General features: G+C 32.8%; 1 long non-coding RNA gene across 1 annotated transcript; it reads right to left on the reverse strand.

The window, feature by feature from the left end:
- Positions 1–2,090: 2,090 nt before the first annotated feature.
- On the reverse strand, positions 2,091–2,776 carry LOC149180478 (uncharacterized). Its single transcript, XR_016257462.1, has 3 exons — positions 2,666–2,776; positions 2,372–2,444; positions 2,091–2,124 (listed from the first exon to the last, which is right to left on the reverse strand). It is a non-coding gene; the product is annotated as an uncharacterized LOC149180478 (long non-coding RNA).
- Between the last annotated feature and the right edge of the window lie 5,022 nt (positions 2,777–7,798).

The following is a 7,798-nucleotide window of genomic DNA, read 5'->3' on the forward strand; positions in this document are numbered from 1 at the left end:
TCTCAATTGGGAAAAGAAGTCAGGAGCGATGACAGGACTCCTGAGGTAACTAAGAAGGGAGAGAGAAGATTATTCCCTTGAACAAGAGATGCTAAGGGAAGGAAGGACTGATAGTTAGGGTGTTCTTGAGTTGGTTTGATGAGTGGAAACCCTAACTCATACTTCTTAAGTCTATGAATGACTCGTGTAGTCTTCATGCCTTTGGATGGACCTTGTCAAGTCTTTGTCAACAATTGTTCTAGAAGAGGAAAAATAGTTTGGGGGGAGAACTGGTGATTGTCATTCTCGTTGGTTGGGAGGAGTTCTCTTCTCCTCTGTACATTTACTTGGAAATCCTAGACCTAAAAAGATAAGTATTCTGTGTTGATAAATTTTCTCTAAGAACTGAGAATATTGTTGTAAATGACAATAGTGTATGGTATATTTATAAAGATTCTATGCTAATGTACAAAGGGTAACTTGTTTATATCAGAGTTGGAATGTTATATTTAATTACAGTGGTCCAAGTCTCTATAAAATCTTTGTATAGGAGTTGTAGAATAATTGGCTAATTGGTAAGGCATGACTTGTCTAGAGGAGGTTTTCCTTGTGATAGAATGATTATGAAGGGTTGATCTATAAATGTATAAGTATTAATGTCTTGAAAGAAAAAATAGAAATTATTTTGTTGAACAAGTTAGTTTTAAGATTACAGACCGAAGTCCCTTCTTTAGACATAAGCTAAATACCTAAGAACTGCATAGAGAAAATAGAAGGACTTAGGATATGTCAGGTCACACTGATCGTCATTAGTCGAGGGGTGTGCACTCTCCCTCAGAGGATTCCCTTGGCAGGCTCAAACTTTGCACATATAAGTACATAGAATTTGTTTATTTATTGGTTCTCAAATTATTTTTTGTAATTCGTGTCATAGAATGAAAATGGTGTCAATAAATCGAGACCTGTGGTGTGATATCATAGAACTATGTATTAACTGGAAATTTTCTAAATATTAAAGGGTCAGTTATTGTGTATTGGTCTTTTCTTCTTTGAATTTTGTCGAAGTAGAATAGTATGGAACTAGCTGAGTCAAATCCATTACTCAAATGTAGTTTTTGTTTATCTTAATACATATTTTTCCACTTAAGTAATTGGGGAATTGGTATTGTAGGGTAATGAATAGAAACTGCTTATGCTTCTAAGTATTGGTTTAGTACTATAAGAAAAGAAAGGTTCATGTGAAATAAAGAGGAAAGGAGGATAAAAGATTGGATATACACCTGTGTGTAAATAAAGGTCTTAGATGCAAATAAATAGTCATATAAACATAATTGTGTGTAGTTGGTAGTTTGTAATCCATTTTTGTTGAGCCAGTTTAGTCCTTAAGCCCAACTGATGATATATCAATAGCCCAGAATCGGTTTGAGCCAGCGTATTCCATTAGGAAAAAATAAATTTAACTAAGGTAACTGCTCTGAGAAATTAAAGAAGCTTGTGCACACAGTAAAGTAACAAATAGAGATAGAATAAGTAAAGTAACAAATAGAGATAGAATAAGTATGCGAGAAAAACACAAGATACATAACCAAATTAAAATTATTGCAAGAGAGTGTTGGAACCATAATAGTAAAAACATGGCTTCTATTAAAAATCTATCATGAGAAAGGGAGTGAAGCCTAATGGTAAAAATGTTAACTTTGTTATCATAACTCAAATGGCTATCCATAGTACTAGCACCCTATTAACTACAATATTTATTCCATAAAGAAAAATGAAATTCAAGAGGTTACCATAATAAATGAAATAGGCCATAAGGTTAAATTCACTAGTGGCACCAGAAGTGAAAATAATAGAATATATTATTAAAAGAGCGAAGGATTCACTAAACAAAAATCGGAGTTAGAGTTGACAACTTTCCATCATTTAGAAGTTGTCAACCATAACAAACAAGTATATCATTTTTTTCGAATTACTCAATATAATGACAAAATTACAAGAACAACATTGGAATGACCTCGATCTTTAGTAATTCTTGAGCCCATCACGGGACCCACAAGGAACCCTCATATGAAGTAAGGGTTATAGCATGAAACTGACATCAACCATAGCGATGGAGAGAATGATAACCCAGACAGTTTATCCATTCTGTGAAGAAAACAAGTATTGTATTTAAGGGTCGGAGCTTGTAAGTCCAAGAATAGAGGGCTTAAGAGGAACCTGGTGGTGAAAGAAATATCGAGAAGGAAAAAAAAATAATACTGTGCAATTCTCACTCCATAAAGAAAACTAACCTACAAATAGAGGTAACCCTCATAAAATATTATACAACAAATCCCGAAGAAAGAAAGATATATAGTAATATAATCACAGTAAAAGTGAGTTAAGTCATTACCTTACAAGACAGGGCAGCTCCAATAATGCCTTATGGAAAATTGACTATGTCGTAGCCATCCCGAGAAGTGTACCTAGGGTTTCAAAAAGAATGAATGAAATTTAGAAGTTGAAATTAGCAAATGTAATGTCGAGGAAGATCCACTTAAATTATTCCAAGTAAACCTTAAAGAACCAGTGCGGGAATATAGTACATTTCTGTAAAAAAGAAAAATGTACGTTTAACAGAAAACCCTAGCAAAAAACAAGACATCAGATAAGCAGAAACATTAAAAATCTAAAGGGTTTCATGTACCCGTGGAGAGAAAACGGACATTGGAGGGTGATGGAAGCCTTCTTGTTAAGGGTTTAGTTAGTTACATATTCATGCTTACCTTCTAGAGATGAGAATTACAAATGAGCTTCGGAGTGGACTTAGGGGAAGGGGTAGTTACCCCATAACTGTTGCGCACGCAATCCTACCATCCGATTAAAGCCACTGAATATTGATGGTGTCTAATCTGACATGTGTCTAAGTCAAAGTTGACCACTTGTGTTCTTCATTCATTTCACAGGTGGCATCGAGAAAGTTCGGTGCAATATTTGATCTCAAAACTTAGGAAAACCTGGATCAAACCCTCAATGCATAATACATGTATGTTATTTATAAAAAAAGTAAATAGGTCGACGAAGTGTTGTGTACTCATTAGAAGATTAATGACAAGTCACATGGTGTTAGAACAATCTGTAAAGAAATAGATTTATATGTTAAAAAAAATTCTTAAATGACAAAAATATCCATCCATTATAAGGAAGCAACAACCTAAAGGATTTTTAACCTAAACAAGTTTCGAGAATTTAAATTTGGTGGTAATGGGTTTTGAAAACTATTAAACATTAATTAGAACCATCACCGTGTACTGAGTACAACTAAGAGTTAAAATAAAAGGTTATTCAAGTTTCTTTTTCAATTACAGTTCTAGTTACCTTACACTGTAATATATAAGAATTTTTTTAGTATATTTTTTCTATGTGAGTGGATGTTACAAGTGGTATTAGAGCTGAAGGGATCAACATTGTGAGTTGTTAAAAGGAAAAATGATTAAAAAAAATTCTGTGAATACATTTAAAACAATTTCACTACGTGGATTAAGCTATCAAAATATTAATAGACTTATTTTCGAAGCTACCCTTAACTATGAAAATTGATATGTTGGGTGTCTATTAAAGCAAACAGCTGAGTGGATGACCTAAGAGTCAATACTTGTTACTTAGCAAATAATATCATGTAATTGTGAATAGAGAAGGGTACAAAAAGGAAAGATACTATGGTAATATTGTGAAACTTTCTCAACAGTAAGTTCATTGTATGTCAATAGAAGGGAATATACATAGAATAAAGTGTTTATAGAAGTTAGACAGAAGAATAAAATATAACTATTAAGATAACTGTTATATGAAATGGAGATATAGAACATTCATAATTACATGATAATCTATAAATATGAATCAATGGTGGGTGTGAAAATGGTTGGACTCCTTACACTAAACTAAGCATTAGGAGCTGATATGGTAGATGTCGATAGTGGTGGAAACATATATCTATATCTATATATATATATATATATATATATATCTATATCTATATATATATATATATATATATATATATATATATATATATATATATATCAATAATATACCTTACGTATAAATAAGTCCAATGTAATCATATTGGCTAATACAAGAATTCATTATTGACGGAAATAAGTCTAAACTGATAAGGGAATAAATTAACTTTTGAAATGAAAAGCCTTGTAAAAGAGGAAACTATAGGAAGAATGGTTACAACAATAGAGAAATTGGCCCAACCCATCAACATGAGGGATTATAACAGTGAAGAGATTGAAAACTATAGTAGAATTTCTAAATAAAATACGTGATCAAGAATCAACGAAATGGAGATCAATCATGATAACTGGTGGAAGAAGACCAGTCTAAAAAATAATGAAGTAAGTAATATAATAGAGACTTTTGGGTTGTAAGAAACACAGTTATTGTATCTAAATTATACCCCAACACCAAATGGATATGGGAATACATCAGAATAATGTTGTTGGTATCTAGAAATATATTTGCTATACATAAAATGTAGGAAATATAAAGTGAGTAAGATCAGAATCAAATTCAAAAATATGAAATTTGATACGAATGCTAAGGGACTCAATAACTTTGTGAATTGCAGATTCACAATACTGAATCATAGAATGATTCGATAAATGATTTATTTTATAAATGCCTCACAATTGGGAAGGTGAAGTACAATTGAAAACACAATGACAAGAGCATTTTGATTGATTGAAATAACTGTTACTTGGAGTTCCGATGTCTAAATATTTGAGATAAATTGGTATAATAACATGAAGACAAATTGTTCCATACTAAATTTCATAGGAAATTTAGTTGAATTGCCAAAAAAATTATCTATATATATAAGGCGACCAAATGATACAGTTGTAAATTACGATGGGAAAATTCTTAACCAGATCCTTAAAAAGTTTGATGCTTTTTTAAAGAAATTTTGGCCAATATAATAAGCTGAAAAGGGACAACATAAGAAAATATGTATATGTATATATATGTTGGGTACGCATGACAATGAACATGTATATTAAATACTTCTAAGATTTTGTTGTCTTGAGATGGCTCAAATAATTAATAGTGAGTACAGGTAGAATGTGGTCAGAAACCAAGGGGTAGTCAAGTGATGTAACTAAAGAAATGTGGCACATAATCATATGAAAGTTAAGTTGTGGTAAAGAGAATGCAGGTACATATTAGCACCAACATACCCATGTTTGTTGTAAATAACTTTAATTACTTTTTCTAGACAAAAATGAAATTTAATCAAATGATCAATGATGAGAATGAACATATATTTACAAAACAACTATGTCATGACAACCACACTAACATTGTGTTGAGGCAACTAACAAACACAAATGATGCAAGGGGAAAGAGCTCGTGGCACATGTGATGCCAAGCACTTTAATAAATAAATTGTAGTACAAAAAGGGATGTTAATCCAAGAAGAGAGTTATGGAACCCCACAAGTTAAGCATGTTGGAGCCGTATAATGGTATGATTTGATGATGTAATTTGTCATTTGTTGTGGATTGTAAGCATGTTTGTTAGGGAAATTTTTAAGGATATAGATTTATCTCAAAGTTTAGAAACATTGGAAAATCTTCCTAGTCCATAATATGCAATCTGTAAAATGTGTGGTGATATTTTTGTAAAAATATTCAACTTTCTAATTTTTATATAGTCTCTATATGAAATTTTGGCGATTTTTAAGGTAAAAAAATTTTATACTATAAAATTTTGGCTAATCATTTTTAGAAAAAATGGAGATTAGCGAATCTATTTTTGGGAAAAAGCATGGAAAATTAACCCACTTGCGAATATTAGCCCCTAAAATTTTCCTTGGTGTTTGTATTACCTAAGTTGTGCCCTTGAATTGTCATAGAAGTTTATTTTTGGTATTACCTTGTGATTTTAAGCATTAAGGGTCTATTGAATAGAAAAAAGAGAAAGAAATAAGGAGAAACTAACAAAATTACAAAACCTTGATTAACTTAGACTTCTACATGAAAATACCTATGGATAAGCAATGTGAGCAGGACTAGGCCCACTTGAAAAATGACAAAGATAATATTTGTCATGGAAGCAGTTGGTTGAAGCAATTGTCCTAAAACTTGGTGATGTCTTTTTGCAACATATTTGATCCTGGAATTGTTATTGTGTCTAAAGGGCACATCACTGGTTGTAAGACATCATGGGGATCAGGAAAAGAAACCTTCGTGGAAATTTATAAACAAATAGAATAAAAAATTTAAAAAGAAAAAAACAAAGATGATTATAAGTTATAACAAGTATGATTACTCTATGAATTAGTTATTCTCATATTTGGATAAAATTATTGTCAAAAGGAAACCTATTGTTGAATGAAGTGGGTAATATGTTGTGAACCAATATAAAGGGAACCATTATACTAAAATAGCATAGTGAGTGTGAGATAAACAGAATGCTTAGGAGAGCAGAAAGGAGAAATTGCATGACTGTATACAGAAACAAAATTGCGCATGACTTTCATTAGGGGCTAAAACTGGAAGAATGCTACAAAGTGGTCTCTTGGTTTAATTGTATGTTAAAAGGAAATTAGCAAGAAACCCACGATGGGCATTACTAAGTTTACTTGAACATATAGACAACAATGTGGCCGCCTTGAACAAGGCAGGAAAAGGAAGTTATCCTAAAATTTACTCATTCATTACTGATGCATATGTAATGTATGAAATCAAAATGTAAACCTAATAATGCACTAGTTGCAATTTATTAAAAAAGGCAAGAAAAGTAAATAATTTTTGAATTATTACTACCTTTATGTGAATAGTTCCAATGGAATTGGTACTTCCATGGTTTGGAATTTACAGTAGAACCACACAGTCAAATTCTAATTGTAATCTTAAAACTAGCATGTTCAACAAAATAATTTTTCTTTTTTTTAAGACATTAATACTGTAGAACTAGGTTTTGAGCTAGGGTTTGGTGCTGGTAACCATGGCGGATCGTGGAGGAGGGAGTTCGGCTCCCTCCTATAGTCAAATAGATGCGAACAGAAGCAAGGAAAAGAATCTGCACAGCTTCAAGAAACCAATGGAGGCGATAACTGAGGACACCAATACAGGAAATATCAAGAATCATGAACAGAGAGGAAATCATGAGGAAGATAGTAGGGAGAAGAGGAAAGAGGGTAGCAGTCAAAAAGATGCACCCCTAAGGGCAACAGGGATCTGCAAACCCAAGACGACCATCACTCCTAGGGTCGTTTTGAGTGACCCAGCGCTACAGGTACACAAAGATCACATGACAGAACATGCGATCATAAGGAAATTTATGGGGATCTGGCCAACGAAGAAAGCTTTACATGCATGGATAAGAAACCACTGGAAACCCAAAGGGGAAATAAACCTGCACCTTAGATCCAAGGGATTTTTTACGGTGGTGTTCACAAGCTTAGAAGATAAAGACAGAGTGTTCGAGGGAGGACCATACTTCTATGCTGCTGCAGGCCTTTACATGCGACCATGGGTGATAAATTTTGTCCCAGAATGAGAAACATTCAACTCAATACCGGTATGGATAAGACTATACTCCCTTCCTTTAGATTATTGGCTGCCAGAGTCCTTGAAAGCTATTGGCAATAAACTAGGTCATTTTATTAAGATATCAGATGTGACATTAAGAGGAAAATACACTTCTTTCGCTCGAATCTGTGTGGAAATGGACCTGTCTGGAGCACTCCTAGATGAGATCATCTTAGAATTTTATGATGAAGAATGGGCACAGATGGTAGACTATGAGCACGTACCATTTAGATGTCGTA

Source organism: Pinus tabuliformis, chromosome 3_2, assembly GCF_031772625.1.
Source record: "Pinus tabuliformis cultivar Carrire ecotype Pingquan chromosome 3_2, CPIR1, whole genome shotgun sequence".
Taxonomy (NCBI): Eukaryota; Viridiplantae; Streptophyta; class Pinopsida; order Pinales; family Pinaceae; genus Pinus; species Pinus tabuliformis.